Source organism: Panthera tigris, chromosome X (assembly GCF_018350195.1).
Source record: "Panthera tigris isolate Pti1 chromosome X, P.tigris_Pti1_mat1.1, whole genome shotgun sequence".
Classification (NCBI taxonomy): Eukaryota; Metazoa; Chordata; class Mammalia; order Carnivora; family Felidae; genus Panthera; species Panthera tigris.
Genome location: NC_056677.1, coordinates 76,015,160 through 76,035,109, shown reverse-complemented (window position 1 = coordinate 76,035,109; position 19,950 = coordinate 76,015,160).

Genomic DNA, 19,950 nt, shown 5'->3' with positions numbered 1-19,950 from the left:
GTCCTGGTTTTCATGTTTGGTGCATCAGTTTTCATGGCTGCTGTCTAGAAAATGCTAACTCTTTAGTCACCTGCCTCTGGTGACTGGGAGTAAGGCTTGGATTCCTGACCCCACAGAAATGTGGCATTTGGAGAGATAGTTTTTGGTGAGCTACCACCCCCAGGGAACTTCAAAGACTGCAGACATAGGCTCTTCCTCAGTCTTCCAGTGCAGGCCTTTTTCAAAAATTTTAAAAATTTTTTAATGTTTGTTTATTTTTGAGAGACAGAGAGAGACAGAAAATGAGCATAGAAGGGGCAGAGAGAGGGAGATACAGAATCTGAAGCAGGCTCCAGGCTCTGAGATGTCAGCACAGAGCCCATCGTGAGGCTTGACCCCATGAACTCTGAGATCATGACCTGAGGCGAAGTCAGATGCTTAACCAACTGAGCCTCCCAGGAGCCCCCCAGGGTAGGCCTTTTTGATTGAACTGAAGCTTTAACCTGAGGGGGACATTTCAAATTTTGCACACATGTAGTGGTCTATGCAGTAGTTCTCAAGGAACATAAGCTGTGGACACCATCTTGACACTCTCCCCCCTGCCTTGTTTCAGCTTGTCAGTATCACCCAGTAAAGAGCTTATATACTCATCTGGAGTCCCAAATTTTGTGACTTCCACCTAGAAGAAACTTCCAGATTGCCTGACTCTGATGGCCAGTGGGGGTCATACTTGTAGTTGCATAGGACTTTACATATTCACATACTTCTTTTTTTAAGATTATTTATTTTGAAAGAGGCAGCAAGTGCAGGGGAGGTGCAGAAAGAGAGGGAGATAATCACAAACAGGCTCCATGCTACCAGTGCAGAGCCCGATATGAGGCATGAGCTCACTAAATTCTGAGACCATGACCTGAGCCAAAATTAAGAGTTGGATGCTTAACTGACTGAGCCACCAGGTACCCCATATTCATATACTTTTATTTTTTTATTTTTTAAAATTTTGCATCAATCTTTTATTTATTTTTTTTAATATATGAAATTTATTGTCAAATTGGTTTCCATACAACACGCAGTGCTCATCCCAAAAGGTGCCCTCCTCAATACCCATCACCCACCCTCCCCTCCCTCCCACCCCCCATCAACCCTCAGTTTGTTCTCAGTTTTTAAGAGTCTCTTATGCTTTGGCTCTCTCCCACTCTACCCTCTTTTTTTTTTTTCCTTCCCCTCCACCATGGGTTTCTGTTAAGTTTCTCAGGATCCACATAAGAGTGAAAACATATGGTATCTGTCTTTCTCTGTATGGCTTATTTCACTTAGCATAACACTCTCCAGTTCCATCCACGTTGATACAAAGGGCCATGTTTCATTCTTTCTCATTGCCACGTAGTACTCCATTGTGTATATAAACCACAATTTCTTTATCCATTCATCAGTTGATGGACATTTAGGCTCTTTCCACAATATGGCTATTGTAGAAAGTGCTGCTATAAACATTGGGGTTCAAGTGCCCTTATGCATCAGTACTCCTGTATCCCTTGGGTTAATTCCTAGCAGTGCTATTGCTGGGTCATAGGGTAGGTCTATTTTTAATTTTCTGAGGAACCTCCACACTGTTTTCCAGAGTGGCTGCATCAGTTTGCATTCCCACCAACAGTGCAAGAGGGTTCCAATTTCTCCACATCCTCACCAGCATCTATAGTCTCCTGAGTTGTTCATTTTAGCCACCCTGACCAGCGTGAGGTGGTATCTGAGTGTGGTTTTGATTTGTATTTCCCTGATGAGGAGCAATGTTGAGCATCTTTTCATGTGCCTGTTGGCCATCTGGATGTCTTCTTTAGAGAAGTATCTACTCATGTTTTCTGTGCATTTCTTCACTGGATTATTTGTTTTTCGGGTGTGGAGTTTGATGAGTTCTTCGTAGATTGGATACTAGCCCTATGTCTGATATGTCATTTGCAAATATCTTTTCCCATTCCGTTGGTTGCCTTTTAGTTTTGTTGATTGTTTCCTTTGCAGTGCAGAAGCTTTTTGTCTTCAAGAGGTCCAAATACCTCATTTTTGCTTTTAATTCCCCACTCTTTTAATCTGCATGTGTCTTTAGGTGTAAAATTATTTTTTTGTAGGCAGCATATAGATGGGTCTTTTTAAAAAAAACATTCTGACAGCCTATGAATTTTGTTTGGAACATTTAATTTACTTACATTTGAAGTAATTGTTGATAGATATGTATTTAGGCCATTTCATCACTTGTTTTGTCATTGTTTCTGAAGATTTTCTCTCTTCCTTTCAAATCTTTGTTGTTTTTGGTCTTTCTTTCCTATTCAAAGAGTCCCCTTTAATATTTCCTGCAGAGCTGGTAACTATCATGAACTCCTTTAGTTTTAGTTTGTTTGGAAAACCTCTTATCTCTCCTTCTATTCTGAATGGTAGTTTTCCTGAGTAGAGTATCTTGGCTTCAGATCTTTTCCATTTATCACATTGAATATATCATGTTATTTCTCTTGGCCTACCAAGTTTCCATGGAGAGATCTACTGCTGGCCTTATGGATCTTCCCTTGTAAGTTAGGGATTTCTTTTGTCTTGCTGTTTTTGGGTTTTTTTTTTCTTTCTCATTATATTTTGTAGGTTTAATTATTACATGTGTTGATTTTGGCCTGATTTGGTGATTTTGATGGGAGTTCTCTCTGCCTCCTGGATTTGTATATTTGTTTTCTTCCCCAGATTAGGGAAGTTTTCAGCTAGAATTTCATCAAATAAACATTCTGAACCCTTTTCTCTCTTTATCTTTGATGACTTCTATTATATAAATATGATACATTATGTTTGATGGAGTCACCGAGTTCCCTAAGTCTACTTTCATGATTCAAATTTTTTATTCCTCTCTTTTGTTCAATTTTATTATTTTCCATTATTCAATCTTCCTTATCACTTATCTGTTCATCTATGTCTCCATGCTTGTCATTATGTCCAGTTTGTTCTAAATCTTGGTTATTTTATTTTTCATTCTGGCCTGATGTTCTTCAGCTCTTTTATCTCTGCAGTAAGCGTCTCCCTGATGTCTCCCATGCTTTTCTCAAGCCCAGCCTGTATCTTTATGATCTTTACATTATGGATAAGGCGTGTATATTTTATCTGTTTCAATTAGATCCCTGGCTGGGACCTTTTCCTGTACTTTCTTTTGTTAGAAATTCCTCCATCTTGGCATTTTGTCTGGGTTTCTGTCTTCTTCTGTGTGCTGGCAAAGCCTGGCATGTTTCCTCCTCCTGTGAGCCATGGTTTCATGAAGAAGTAATCACACAATTGCCAGGGCCTGGCACTTTAGGAAGTGTCTCTGGTGTGTGCTGCATGCACACTGTTGCTGTGTTTTGGCTGCTCTATACCTGAGGTCAGTCATCTGCAAAGGTTCTCCTTGCCTGCAGTGGGGAGTTTTGGGACCTTGGTCAAAGTGTGGCAATTTTTAACTAGGTGTGCTCCATTGTGATTTTTAAAAGGGACCTGAAACTCTTTCCACTAGAACTGAAGCTTTACAGAACTCTATAGTCAGTAGATATGCTTGTGGTTTTTTTTTTCTGGTTTTCTGGGGAAGGGCCCACTGCACAGGGGCTTAGGTACTTTTGCCAAAGAGAGGCAGTACTAGCAGAGTGCAGGGATTTGGGATTTTCTATAAGCAGGTTAGGCAGCCAGTGTTGGTTTACTGGCATTTTTTTATGCTGAGGGTCAGGGGAGGGAAATGTTACCAGCCAGCTCCTTTGTCTCCAGAGAGGGGAATCTGTGCTTGCTGCTCTCAGGAAGCACTTTCAGAAGAGAAAATAATTTCCCCTTTTCCATGACAGGCATTTTTCAGATTACTGTTTTCACACTGTCTCTGCATTGCTTGCCTGCCTGGAGCAAAACAGCACATCTTGGGCTCTACACCAGTCAGGCCTTCTAACTTAAATAATTCCAAAATTCAGTAACCTGGTGTGGTTGGGACCTGTAATGGTCCTCTGGAAAAGATTCTTGCACTCTGGGACTATTGAACATTTAACCCAGAAGGACATTTGTGCATGAAAGCAAGGCCATGGGATTTGGAGGCAAAGGAAGCTGAACAACCAGTGCCTGAGTCAGTTGCCCTCATCAGATATCTCTGCACCTGGCTCAGTGGTGAGGAGGGAAATGGCACCCACTATTTCTTTTGTCCCAAGAAAGGCAATACTAATTCTCACCAATGTGTTCCAAAAAGTACAGTCTGTCCCCATATGCCTTAAGCTATCCTCAGATCGTGCAATCTGTCCCAGAGTTGTTTATCTTCCCTTTCTCTAAGAGTGGGGCAGCATTCTTAGGTCTCTACACCAGCCAAGCCTGGACCCCCCTTAAAACTCCAGTTTTGAACCTCACTGGTAGGAAAAACTCACATAAATTGGCCACTCTGAGTTTCCCAGGTAATGGCTTTGGGGAACTGTTCTCCTACATATTCCTGTGTGCTCCACTCTCCCTTGCCTTTCTCCACATCTAAGTCTTCCTCCCCACCACAGCACCTGTTATCCATTTCCAGATATCCACATTTTCTACCACCTTATATGGGGCTTATTTTCTTCTTCTAAAAGTGTGGTTTGTTCTAACAGTCCTTAGGTCAATTTCTTCGGTATTCAGAGTGATTTGATAGTTATCTAGCTGTGTTCAAAGGATGAGTCAAACCTAGCATCCTTCTACTACACCTCCATCTTAGCTTTACTTCCCCATACACAGCTAGACAAAATAGGTTTTAAAAGTAAGACTGTAATAAGAGACAAAGAGGAGAAGCCAAGATGGCAGAACAGCATGGAAGTTTTCTGTGTGTCTCACATCCATGAAATACAGCCAGACAAACACTAAACCATCCTACATGCCTAGAAAACTGACTGGAGGATTAACACAACAATCTGCACAACCTGAACCACAGAGTTCAGCAGGTACACGGCACAGAGAAGTGAAAACTTGGAGAGAAAGTAGGGGTAGGAAGGGAGGTGCTTTTGTGAGCGGAGACAAAATGAAGACTGTTGGGGGGGGGGATATGGGAAAAGCACCCATCCCTAAAAGCAGCTGGATAGAAAGTGGAAAATTGGAAACAACCACAGGGACTAAACTAAAAAGGGAGAGAGGAGAAAGGAGAGGGTTTAAATTCCATTAAGACTGTAAACAAAGGGGGCACAGTCTGCAACTCTGGAGCTTGATACCTGGCAGTGCTCTGGTGGGAAGGATGAATCCCCAGGAACAGAGAGGGGTCTGAGAGGATCTTGGGCCACATGGGGAAAAGCGGTTCCACTGCTGGAAGGACATTTGGTAGAGACTGTTGAAGCCACCTGGACCCAGCAGACCCCAGAAAATGACCACATTCACTGGTGCTGGAACAAGGTCATTAAGGGTAAAGCCTGGTGCCAGATGTGTGTTGTGATTTTCCATAATCCCTGAAATGCTGCTGCTACATTATCTTGTGAACTTTTTCTGGGGCATGCTGGCACCTAGACATAGTCTTGGGGCACTGGCAGCAGCAGGGTCCACCACGCATTCCAGGGTGCAGCCGGCATTTGGCCATTACTCATTCAGCCATTGCTTGGTGAGACCCTTCCACAGAGGGGCAGAACAGGTCAAAGACACAGTCCTTCAGAAGTAAGGGGCTGGGGAAAACAGCCACATCTGAGACAAAACTCAGGAGAGTGGTACAGCCTGGGGCATGGTCAGGGAGTGAAAAAGCAGGGAGTGGACTAAAGCTGAAGACAGAGGATGGGTGTGCGGTTGCTGATCCCGGAGAACAGACCGGGTAGCTGGGCGGCACCATTGTCACCACTCCCGCGCATATGCATACACAGCTACTAGCTCCACAACACTCCACCTCAGTAGGTTAGCAGCACCATCTAGTGGAGAGTGGGCCCCTTACACTAACCCCCACCCAACTGGGCCAACATCTCTCTTGAAGAACATAAATGTCACCTCCGGGTTAGTTTATGGGCTATAAAGAGCAACGTAGACTAACTTCTAAGGGAAAGCGAAGTAATTTCAGTCATACTTCAGTCTTTTAGCAGGTACATTTATTCAATTTTCTTTCTTTATTTTTTCTCTTTTATACTTCTTTTTCTTGAATACAGAAAGAGAAAAAAGTCATTTTTATTTTCAATTATTAAAAATATTTTTCTTTAATTTTTACTACTATATTATTTTACGTTTGTGTAAATTATTTCAAATTTTATTTTATTTACATCATTTTAGTTTAGTCTACTTCAGTGTATTCATCTTTTCAAATTTTCTAAAGATCTCTGTTTTTCTCGTTTTTTCTTTTTCTTTTTGTTATCTTTTTCATTTCTTTTTCTTGAAAGCAAAAAAGAAAAACTTCATTTTTACATTAAATTTATATTAAAATATTTTCTTTAATATTTTTACTATATTTTTTGCTTTTATGTAAATTTTTTGAAATTCTATTTTACTTCCATCATTTTATTCTATTCTACCACAGTGTATTAATTTTTTCTAATTTTCAAACGATTTCCTTTTTTATTTTTTCTTTATTCTTATTTCTCTTTTTTCTCTTTTTCATTTATTTTCTTTTTCTTGAATATAGAAAAAGAATAATTCATTTTCCTTTTAATTTTTAATAAAATTACTTTTATTTAATTTTTTCTACTATATTATATATATCTGTGTATATTTTTTTCAAATTCTATTTTACCTTCATCATCTCATTTTAGTCTACTTCAGTGTATGCATTTTTTCAAATTCTCAAAAGATTTACCTTTTTTTCTTCCCCCCTTTTTTCTCTAATCTGTCAAAACCCTTTCAAAACCCAGACCAAAACACCTAGGATCTAGCATCATTTATTCGATTTGTGTGTGTGTGTGTGTGTTTAATTTTTAATTTTAATATTTTTTTAATTCAAAATTTTTTAATTTAAATTTTTTTACCTCATTAACTCCATTTCTGCCTTCAAAAATGACAAAACGAAGGAATTCAGCACAAAAGAAAGAGTACAAAGAAATGTAAGCCAAGGATTTAACCAACACAGATACAAGCAAGATGTCAGAACCAGAATTTAGAATCACAATAATAATAAGAATACTAGCTGGAGTGAAAAATAGATTAGAATCCCTTTCTGCAGAGATAAAAGAAGTAAAAAATAGCCAGAATGAAATTTAAAATGCTATAACTGAGCTGCAATCACAGATGGATGCAAGGATGGATGAGGCAGAACAGAGAATCAGCGATATAGAGGACAAACTTATAGAGAATAATGAAGCAGAAAAAAAAAGAGGGAGATTAAGGCAAAACAGCACGATTTAAGAATTAGAGAAATCAGTGACTCATTAATAAGGAACAACATCAGAATCATAGGGGTTCCAGAAGAGGAAGAGAGAGAAATAGGGATTGAATGGTTATTATGTAAGCAAATCAGTTGAAAACTTTCCTAACCTGGGGAAAGACACAGACATCAAAATCCAGGAAGCACAGAGGACCCCCATTAGATTCAACAAAAACCGACCATCAAAAAGGCATATCATAGTCAGATTCACAAAATACTCACACAAGGAGAGAATCATGAAAGCAGCAAGGGAAAAAAAGTCCCTAACCTACAAGGGAAAATAGATCAGGTTTACAGCAGACCTATCTGCAGAAACTTGCCAGGCCAGAAAGGAGTGGCAGGATATATTCGGTGTGCTGAATCAGAAAAATATGCAGCCAAGAATTCTTTATCCAGCAAGGTTGTCATTTAAAATAGAAGGAGAGATAAAAATTTTCCAGACAAACAAAAATTAAAGGAGTTTGTGACCACTAAACCAGCCCTGCAAGAAATTTTAAGGAGGACTCTGAGGGGAAAAAATGATGTAATGTATATATCAAAAGCAACAAAGATTACAAAGGACCAGAGAACACCACCAGAAACTCTAACTCTACAAACATCATAATGGCAATAAATTCATACCTTTCAGTACTCACTCTAAATGTCAATGGACTCAATTCTCCAATCAAAAGACATAGGGTAACAGAATGGATAAGAAAACAGGACCCATCTATATGCTGTTTAAAAGAGACCCACTTTAGACCTAAAGTCACTTTCAGATTGAAAATAAGGGGATGGAGAACAATCTGTCATGATATCGGTCAACAAAAGAAAGCCGGAGTGGCCACACTTATATCAGACAAACTAGACTTTATTTTTTTTTATTTAAAAAAAATTTTAATGTTTATTTATTTTTGAGACAGAGAGAGACAGAATATGAATGGGGGAGGGACAGAGAGAGAGGGAGACACAGAATGGGAAGCAGGCTCCAGGCTCTGAGCCATCAGCCCAGAGCCCGACGCAGGGCTCGAACTCACGGACTGCGAGATCATGACCTGAGCTGAAGTCGGACGCTTAACCGACTGAGCCACCCATGCGCCCCCAAACTAGACTTTAAAATAAAGAGTGTATCAAGGGATACAGAGTAGCATTATATCATAATCAAGAGGTCTATAGACCAAGAAGACCTAACAACTGTAAATATTTATGCACCACATGTGTCAGCACCCAGATATATAAAGCCATTAACCACAAGCATAAAGAAACTCATCAGTAGTAATACCATAATAGTAGGAGACTTCAACACCCCATTCACAGAAATGGACAGATCATCTAATCAAAAAATCAACAAGGAAACAATGGCTTTGAATGACCCACTGGACCAGATGGACTTAACAGATATATTCAGAACATTTCATCCTAAAGCAGCAGAATATACATTCTTCTCCAGTGATCATGGAACATTCTCCAAAATAGAATACATAAGGCAACACAAATCAGCCTTCAGCAAGTACAAAAAATCAAGATCATACCGTGCATATTTTCAGACCACATGCTATGAAACTCGAAATCAACCACAAGAAAAAAGTTGGAAAGGTAACAAATACTTGGAGACTGAAGAACATCCTACTAAAGAATGAATGGGCAAACCAAGAAATTAAAGAGGAAATTAAAAAGTATATGGAAGTCAATGAAAATCATAACACCACAACCCAAAACCTCTGGGACAGTCAGAAGAGGAAAGTATACAGCAATCCAGGCCTTCCTAAAGAAGGAAGAAAGATCTCAGATACACAACCTAACCTTCCGCCTTAAGGAGCTGAAAAAGAACAGCAAATAAAACCCAAAACCAGTAGAAGCCAGGAAAAAATAAATATTAGAGCAGAATTTAATGCTATTGAAACCAACCAAACAGACAAACAACAACAGAATAGATCAATGAAACCAGATGCCTGTTCTTTGAAGGAACAAAGGTGTAGTTATCAACAGTACAGTACAGTACTGGCACAAAAACAGACACATAGATCAATAGAACAGAATGGAAAACCCTGAAATGAACTCACAAACTGTATGGTCAATTAATCTTCAATATAGTAGGAAAGAGTATCCAATGGAAAAAGACTGTTTCTTCAACAAATGGTGCTGGGAAAAGTGGACTGCAACATGCAAAAAATAAAAGTGGATAACTTTATTAAACCATACACAAAAAGAAATTCAAAATGGATGAAGGACCTAAATGTGAGAAAGGGACCCATTAAAATCTTGGATGAGAAAACAGGTCGCAACCTCTTTGACATCAGCAATAGCAACTTTTTTCTAGATAGGTCTGTGAGTCAAGGGAAACAAGCAAACATGAACTATTGGGACTTCATCAAAATAGGATATTCTGCACAAATAAGGAAACAATCAACAAAACTGAAAGGCAGCCTACGGAATGGGAGAAGATATTTGCAAGTGACATATCTGAGAAAGGGTTGGGATCAAAAATATAGAAAGAATTTATCAAACTCAACGTCAAAAAAGCAAATAACCCAGTTAAGAAATTAGCAGAAGACATGATTAGACACTTTTCCAAAGAAGACATCCAGATGGCTAACAGACACATGATAAACTCGACATCACTCATCAGGAAATAAAAATCAGAACTAGAATGAAATACCACCTCATGCTAGTCAGAATGGGTAAAAATTAACAGCTCAGACAACAACAGATGTTGGCATGGATGTGGAGAAATGGGCACCCTCTTATACTGTTGGTGGAAATGCAAACTGGTGCAGCCACTATGTGAAATGTTTTGAAAATTCCTCAAAAAGTTAAAAATAAAACTATCCTATTATTCATCAATTGCAACAATAGATATTTATCCAAAGGATACAAACATGCTCTTTTAATGGGATACATGCATCCCAATATTTATAGCAGCATTATCAACAATAGAAAAATTATGGAAAGGGCCCAAATATCTATCGACTGATGAATGGATAAAGAAGAGGTGAAATACACACACACACACACACACACACACACACACACACACACTTCCTTTACAGGCTTTTGTTTTTGTTGACTACAAAATGGAAATAAAAGTGATGGCAAAGAGTCATCTAAACAATTTGATTGTTTTTTTGAATTCCATTTAAATGTTATATATCTTTCCCATTAAATTATGAGCTCTAGTGAGGACAGACACAATGATTATTCTGCTCACTGTTGTGGCTCCCACCCCAGCTCATTCCCCTCCTCCCATGGAATTATTTGACCAATTACCAAGATTTGAAATTGATTTTGAAGGGGATAGGCCTAGATTTGGCACAACTCTTCTAACTGAAGCCTTGAGGAATACCAGATGATGTAAGGGTAAGATTCAAATACATAAAATATAACAAAACTAAATTCACAGGATCCAAAATGAAGATTTACTTTAGGATCCAAGGCTTAGATTTAAACATATTTTAAAAGATTTTTATTTATTTTGAGACAGAGGCAGAGAAAGCGAATTGGGGAGGAGCAGAGGGAGAGGGGAGAGAGCATCCCAAGCAGGCTTCACAGGGCCAGCATGGAGCCCAACATGGGACTCAAACCCATAAACCGTGAGCTCATGAACTGAGCCGAAACCAAGAGTCAGACCCTTAATAGACTGGGCCACCCAGGTGCCCTTAAAGGCTTAGATTAAAAAAAAAAAGACTTAGAGATTAAAGCCCAGTGGAGATGGAATCAGGGTACAGACTGGTTAGTAATAAACAAGGAAGCTGTAATAAAATTCTGGAGTGAATGTGTCAAATACTACTTGCCAGAAGTGGTGGGACTCAATAAAAGTCCAGAGCCACAAAGGACAGTTATTACCTTTCTGAGCAATATAAATTCAGTTTAGAAGTGCAGGCTTTGTATCATGAAGTATTGGGATTCACTAATGTTTTCACATAACACTTCCATCTATGTAATGTTTTTGAATTCCCAACGTAATTAGTTTAGTGCAATATTTCTATGGCTTCTGGGAATATGCAAAATACAAGACAAGCACTTTTGCCACAAAGTTATAACACATATATAGTTGACCCAGAAACACACTTGCTTTACAAATATACAAGGAGGAAAAATGGCCAGAAGGCACATAAGGTCTATCCCAATAAAGGGTTAGAACTACTTTCACTCCACTTTCCCTCTAAGACTTTTGACTGACTCTGGTCTTGGTCATGTGCCTTGCTTTGGCCAATAGGATATTGCAAGATTAATGCAAACAGAAATTTTAAAAGTGCTTTTGCATTTTTGTTTCTTCTCTTTCACCTCTGTCAAAATCATGACAATTGCCTGAGCTGGCTTGCTGGAAAGATGTGAGAGATACATAGATGAGAGCTGAGTTATCTGAAAAGATTCCATACTACACAAGATAGCCCCGGTTAACCCATCAGCTAACTAGAGACATGAGAAATCCCAGTAAAAATCAGCCAAGCCTAGCCTAGATAACAGAACCACCTAGTGACCCATAAACTGACAAATGTTCTTTATTTATTTTAGGAGGTAATCAGAAATAGCTGACTAATACACTTACTGCATTTGGAGCCATTTTTTGTCTTTATCTTCAAGAACTTCCACCCACTCAAACTTTGGATAGTTCCTTAGAATTGATATGTTGTTCTAATCTGTAAGAACTTCAGATGTCCTAGATGTCTGGTCTCCTAATTTGTCTCCTGCCAAGCTGTCTACCCTTGGCTGTGTTTGAATTATTGGATTCTTTGTCTTAACTTTGCCTGGAAATCCAACTGTCTTTTTTTTCAAGTTTCTATTTTGGCTTTTATCTGAAGAGAAAAAAAAGGAGGGCCTTCAAAAGTATGGGGAGATGTATTTGACATGGTAGGCAATAGGGTTCTTAGGTAAGGTAGTAACATGACAAAATTTTTAAGCAAAATACAGAAGCTGTAAGCCTGATGAATTTTACTGTGAAGAGACCAGAGAAATTAACTCTAGCTGATAGGTGAGTTGAGGTAGAAGAGGGGATGTTTGTACATCAGTGACCTGGAGAGGAGATAGGGAAAGTGAGACTAAACATGGATTTTTGCTTGGGAGGTAGATGAATACATTTTTTGTTCTCTTATAATATGAAGAATTGTTTAAGAACTGTTGCTGAATATTTTTCCTGAGCCCCACAATGCAATACTTGCTTTCTATAGTTTTCTAAGTAAACCTTAGCCCTGTGGTTCCCATTATAAACTTTTAATTAGACTAACATGAAATCACGTAAAGTTAAAACAACAACATTCATGTGAATTATGGATGCCAGGCAAAAGCCTTCAAAATAGAATTATTATAATTTAAAACTAACCCAAACAGCATCTTGAGATACAGATGTAGAATTACATCCTTCCAATAAAAGAATTTGCTCCACATTTGGTATTGAAGAATTTCATGTATTCTAAAATAAATGTAACTTGAAAGTATTAAGGTTTGGACAGGGTAGGTTCAAAATTAACTAACATGATAATAATGATGACAGCATCTAAACGTAGTCTACAGTGACTAGCAGCTCCTCTCAGAAATAGCAAATAATAATGAAAAGGAAGTGATACAGAAAGATATCTGATCTTTCATTCACTAACTTCTACAGAATGATAAATAGCTGGTTTATTTCCATATGGATGTTCTGTCCACTTTTCAATAAATAAACGTTTTTTCTTTACTAATATTGTCAAATGAGTAAATTATCTCTAGAAATGCACAATCCAATATTCATCCCCAGAGTTCTATTTTGCAATTGATATTTTATAAGCAAGTCACACCCATCAATTGTTTTTTTTTTATTATTTATTTGTTTGCTTGCTTGTTTTAGTGGTAAGGAGATCAAATTCAATATCCCTCTAGGAAGAAACAGACTATAGTCCAAGTTTTACAAGTGACTATACAAGCATTGTTGAAGGCTTCCTAAAAAAAGTAAAATCCAGAAGATAATATAAGCATGAGATGCTTAAGTACATCATTTCTTCTATTAAAACGTCTTTGAATAAGATATTGTATTTTAGTCACCTTTTTTATTTTTCTCTATTTTTTCTAATTTTATTTTTTATTTTTTAAAATTTATATCGAAATTAGTATATAGTGAAGCAATGATTTCAGTAGATTCCTTAATACCCCTTACCCATTTAGCCCACCCCGCCTCCCACAACCCCTCCAGCAACCCTCAGTTTGTTCTCCATATTTATGAGTCTCTTTTGTTTTGCCCCCCTCCCTGCTTTTATATTATTTTTGTTTCCCTTCCCTTATAATCATGTTTTGCTCTTAAAGTCCTCATATGAGTGAAGTCATATGATTTTTTTCTCTGACTAATTTCACTTAGCATAATACCCTCCAGTTCCATCCATGTAGCTACAAATGGCAAGATTTCATTCTTTTTGATTGCTGAGTAATACTCCAGTGTGTGTGTGTGTGTGTGTGTGTGTGTGTGTGTGTGTGTGTGTGTATCACAAAGTCTTTATCCATTAATCCATCAATGGACATTTGGGCTGCTTCCATACTATGGCTATTGTTGATAGTGCTGCTATAAACATAGTGGTGCATGTGTCCCTTCGAAACAGCACACCTGTACCCCTTGGATAAATGCCTAGTAGTACAATTGCTGGGTCATAGGGTAGTTCTATTTTTAGTTTTTTGAGGAAGCTCCATACTGTTTTCCAGGGTGGCTGCACCAGCTTGCATTCCCACCAACAATGCAAAAGAGATCCTCTTTCTCGGCATCCTTGCCAACATCTGTTGTTGCCTGAGTTGTTAATGTGAGCCATTCTGAAAGGTGTCAGGTGATATCTCATTGTGTTTTTGATTTGCATTTCCCTGATGATGAGTGATGTTGAGCATTTTTTCATGTGTCGGTTGGCCATCTGGATATCTTCTTTGGAGAAGTGTCTATTAATGCTTTTTGCCCATTTATTCACTGGATTATTTGTTTTTTGGGTGTCGAGTTTGATAACTTCTTTATAGATTTTGGATACTAACCCTTTATCTGATATGTCGTTTGCAAATATCTTCTCCCATTCTGTTGGTTGCTGTTTAGTTTGGTTAATTGTTTCCTTCGCTGTGCAGAAGCATTTTATTTTGATGACGTCCCAGTAGTTCATTTTTGCTTTTGTTTCCCTTGCCTCCAGAGATGTGCTGAGTAAGAAATTGCTGCGGGCAAGATCAAAGAGGTTTTTACCTGCTTCCTCAAGGATTTTGATGGCTTCCTGTCTTACATTGAGGTCTTTTATCCACTTTGAGTTTATTTTTGTGTATGGTGTAAGAAAGTGATCCAGGTTCATTCTTCTGCATGTTGCTGTCCAGTTTTCCCAGCAACACTTGCTGAAGAGACTGTCTTTATTCCATTGAATAATCTTTCCTGCTTTGTCAAAGATTAGTTGCCCATACATTGGTGGGTCCATTTCTGAGTTCTCTATTCTATTCCATTGATCTGAGTGTCTGTTCTTGTGCCAGTACCATACTGTCTTGATGATTACAGCTTTGTAGTATAGTTTGAAGTCTGGGATTGTGAAGCCTCCTGCTTTGGTTTTCTTTTTCAAGATTGCTTTGTCTATTCAGGGTCTTTTCTGGTTCCATACAAATTTTAGGATTGTTTGTTCTAGATCTGTGAAGAATGCTGGTGTTACTTTGATAGCAATTGTGTTGAATATGTAGATTGCTTTGGATAGTATCGACATTTTAACAATATTTGTTCTTCCTATCCAGGAGCATGGAATCTTTTTCCATTTCTTTGTGTCTTCTTCAATTTCTTTCATCAGCTTTCTATAGTTTTCAGTGTATAGATTTTTCACCTCTTTGGGTAGATTTATTCCTAGGTATTTTATGGTTTTTGGTGCAACTGTAAATGGGATCGATTCCTTGGTTTCTCTTTCTGTTGCTTCATTGTTGGTGAATAGGAATGCAACCGATTTCTGTGCATTGATTTTACATCCTGCAAATTTGCTGAATTCATGAATCAGTTCTAGCAGTTTGTTGGTATCATCTTTTGGTTTTCCGTATAGAGTATCGTGTCATCTGTGAAGAATGAAAATTTGACCTCCTCCTGGCCGATTCGAATGCCTTTTATTTCTTTGTTTTGTATTATTGCAGAGGCTAAGACTTTCAATTCTATGTTTAATAACAGTGGCGACAGTAGACATCCCTGTCTTCTTCCTGACCTTAGGGGGTAAGAGTCATTTTTTCCCCATTGAGGATGATATTAGTGTTGGGTTGTTCATATATGGTTTTTATGATCTCGAAGTATGATACTTCTATCCCTACTTTCTTGAGGATTTTTATCAAGAAAGGATGCTGTATTTTGTAAAATGCTTTCTCTGCATCTATTGAGAGGATCAAATGGTTCTTTTCCTTTCTTTTATTGATGTGATGAATCTCGTTAATTGTTTTGCAGATATTGAACCAGCCCTGAATCACAGGAATAAATCCCACTTGGTCATGGTGAATAATTTTTTAAATGTATTGTTGGATCCAGTTGGCTAATATCTTGTTGAGGATTTTTGAATCCATGTTCATCAGGGAAATTGGTCTATAGTTCTCCTTTTTAGTGGGGCCTCTGTCTGGTCTTGGAATCAGGGTAATGCTGGCTTCATAGAAAGAGTTTGGAAGTTTTCCTTCCATTTCTATTTTTTGGAACAGTTTCAAGAGAATAGGTATTAACTCTTCCTTAAATGTTTGGTAGAATTTCCCTGGAAAGCCATCTGGCCCTTGACTCTTCTTTTTGGCAGATTTTTGATTACTAATTTGATTTCCTTACTGGTTATGGGTCTGTTCAAATTTTCTATTTCTTCCTGTTTCAGTTCTGGTAGTGTATATGTTTCTAGGAATTTGTCCATTTTTTCCAGATTGCCTACTTTGTTGGCATATAATTGCTCATAACATTCTCTTATTATTGTTTTTATTTCTGTTGTCATGGTTGTGATCTCTCCTGTTTCATTCTTGATTTTACTTATTTGGGTCCTTTCTTTTTTCTTCTTGATCAAACTGACTAGTGGTTTATCAATTTTGTTAATTCTTTCAAAGAACCAGCTTCTGGTTTCATTGATCTGTTCTACTGTTTTTTTGGGTTTTGGTAGCATTAATTTCTGCTTTAATCTTTATTTCCTGTCTTCTGCTGGTTTTGGGTTTTATTTGCTGTTTTTTCTAGCTCCTTAAGGCGGAAGGGTAGGTTGTGTATCTGAGATCTTTCTTCCTTCTTTAGGAAGGCCTGGATTGCTATATACTTTCCTCTTATGACCGCCTTTCCTGCGTCCCAGAGGTTTTGGTTCGTGGTGCTATCATTTTCATTAACTTCCACATACTTTTTAATTTCTTCTTTAACTGCTTGTTTAGCCCATTCATTCTTTAGTAGGATGTTCTTCAGTCTCCAAGTATTTGTTACCTTTCCAAATTTTTTCTTGTGATTGATTTCGAGTTTCACAGCATTGTGGTCTGAAAATATGCACGGTATGATCTCAGTCTTTTTGTACTTGCTGAGGGCTGATTTCTGTCCCAGTATATGGTCTATTCTGCAACACGTTCCATGTACACTGGAGAAGAATGTATATTCTGCTGCTTTAGGATGAAATGTTCTGAATATATCTGTTAAGTCCATCTGGTCCAATGTGTCATTCAAAGCCATTGTTTCCTTGTTGGTTGATTTTTTGATTAGATGATCTGTCCATTGCTGTGAGTGGGTGTTTAAGTCTCCTACTATTATGCTATTACTATCCATGAGTTTCTTGATGTTTGTGATTAATTGATTTATATATTTGGGAGCACCATATTTGGCGCATAAATGTTTACAATTGTTACGTCTTCTTGGTCTATAGACCCCTTGATTATAGACCCCTTGATTATGATATAATCCCTTTCTGCATCCCTTGATACAGTCTTTATTTTAAAGTCTAGATTGTCTGATATAAGTATGGCTACTCTGGCTTTCTTTTGTTGACCGTTAGCATGATAGATGTTTCTCCATCCCCTTATTTTCAATCTGTAGGTGTCTTTAGGTCTAAAGTGGGTCTCTTATAAACAGCGTATAGATGGTTCTTGTTTTCTCATCCATTCTGTTACCCTATGTCTTTTGACTGAAGCATTGAGTCCATTGATGTTTAGAGTGAGTAGTGAAAGATATTAATTTATTGCCTTTATAATGCTTGTAGAGTTGGAGTTTCTGGTGGTGTTCTCTGTCCCTTTCTAATCTTTGTTGCTTTTGATTATATATATATGTGTATATATATATACACATATATATATATATTCATCTTTTGTCCCCTCAGAGAGTTCCCCTTAATATTTCTTGCAGGGCTGATTAGTGGTCACAAACTCCTTTAATTTTTGTTTGTCTAGGAAACTTTTATTTCTCCTTCTATTTTGAATGTCAGCCTTTCTGGATAAGGAATTCTTGGCTGCATATTTTTCTGATTCAGCACACTGAATATATCCCACCACTTCTTTCTGGCCTGCCAGGTTTCTGTGGATAGGTCTGCTGCAAACCTGATCTGTTTTCCCTTGTAGGTTAGGGACATTTTTTTCCCTTGCTGCTTTCATGATTCTCTCCTTGTGTGAGTATTTTGTGAATCTGACTATGATATGCCTTTTTGATGGTCGGTTTTTGTTGAATCTAATGGGGGTCCTCTGTGCTTCCTGGATTTTGATGTCTGTGTCTTTCCCCAGGTTAGGAAAGTTTTCCACTATGATTTGCTCACATAACCCTTCTATCCCTATTTCTCTCTTCCTCCTCTGGAACCCCTATGATTCTGATGTTGTTCCTTTTTAATGTGTCACTGATTTCTCTAATTCTTAAATTGTGCTCTTTTGCCTTAATCTCCCTCTTTTTCTCTGCTTCATTATTCTCTATAAGTTTGTCCTCTATATCGCTGATTCTCTGTTCTGCCCCATCCATCCTTGCCACCGCTGCATCCATCTGTGATTGAAGTTCAGTTATAGCATTTTAAATTTCATTCTGGCTATTTTTTACTTCTTTTATCTCTGCAGAAAGGTATTCTAATCTACTTTTTACTCTAGCTAGTATTCTTATTATAGTGATTCTAAATTCTGGTTCAGACATCTTGCTTGTGTCTGTGTTGGTTAAATCCCTGGCTCTCGTTTCTTCATGCTCTTTCTTTTGCACTGTATTCCTTCGTTTTGTCATTTTGAAGGGAGAAAAAGAATTAATGAGGTAGAAAAATTGAAATTAAAAAAATTAAAATTAAAAAAATATTAAAATTAAAAGTTAAAAACACATCCACACAAAAATTGAATAGATGATGCTAGATCCTAGGTGTGTTTTGGTCTGGATGTAGAAAGGGGTTTGACAGATTAGAGAAACAAACAAACAAAAAAAAAGGGGGGAGAGAAAAAAAAGGAAATTGTTTGAGAATTTGAAAAAATGAATATATTAGACTAAAATATACAAAAGTAGAGAATATAGTAGAAAAATTATAGAAAAATATGTTTAATAAAAATTGAAAAGAAATACGAATTTTTTTCTGTTTTCTGTATTTAAGAAAAAAAGAAAAGAATCAAAACAGGGAAAAAAGATAAAAAAAGAAAAAAGGAAAAGACAAAAAAAGAAATCACTTGAAAATTTGAAAAAGTGAATACACTATAGTAGACTGAAATAAAATGATGGGAGTAAGATAGAATTTGAAAAAAAATAAATAAAAGCAAAAAAATAGTAATATAAATTAAATAAAAATATTTTTAAAAGAGATTGAAAGTAAAAATGAAGTTTTTCTCTTTCTGCATTCAAGAAAAAGAAAAGAAATGAAAAATAGAAAAAAAGAAAAAAAGGAAATTGTTTGAAAATTTGAAAATGTGAGTACGCAGAAGTAGAAAAAAATAAAATGATGGAAGTAAAGTAGAATTTGAAAAAATATACACAAAAGTACAAATTATAGTAATACAAATTAAAGACAGATATTTTTAATAAAAATTGAAAATAAAAATGAGTTTTTTCTCTTTCTGTATTCAAGAAAAAGAAAACAATTGTAAAAGAGAAAAAGGAGAAAGAGAAAAAAATTGAATAGATGAACCTGCTAACAGATTGAAGTAGGACTGAAATTGCTTTGTTTTCCCAGTCCATGTAGCTCTTTATAATAGTCCATAGATTAAACAGGCAGTGAGTTTTGTTTTCTTGAAGAGCAAAGATGGCCCAGTTGGGCAGGGCTTGGTGTAACAGCTCTGCTCTCCCCTTTATGGCGCTGCTAGCCTACTGGGGTGGATTGTTGAGGTGCTCCTTGGTGCGCACACGCATGCACGGGAGCAGTGAAAAAATGGCGCCACCCAGCCACCCAGTCTGTTCTCCAGGATCAGCAGTTGCACACCGGTCCTCCATCTTCAGCTCTTGTCCACTCCCCGCTTTTCCACTCTCTGTGACCAGGCCCCAGGCAGTACCTCTCTCCCAAGTTTTGTCTCAGATGCGGCTGTTTTCTCCAGCCCCTTACTTCCAAAGAACTGTGGCTTTGACCTGCTCCACCCCTCTGCAGGAGAGTCTCACTGAGCAATGGCTGAATGAGCAATGGCCGAATGTTGGCTGCACCCAGGAACACCCGCTGGACCCTGCTGTTGCCAGTGCCCTGAGACTGCGGCCAGGTGCCAGCCAGCCCCCCCAAAAAATCATGAGATAGTGTAGCCTCAGTGTTTCAGGAACCATGGAAAATCACAACATACATCTGACACCAAGTTTCACCCTCAACAAC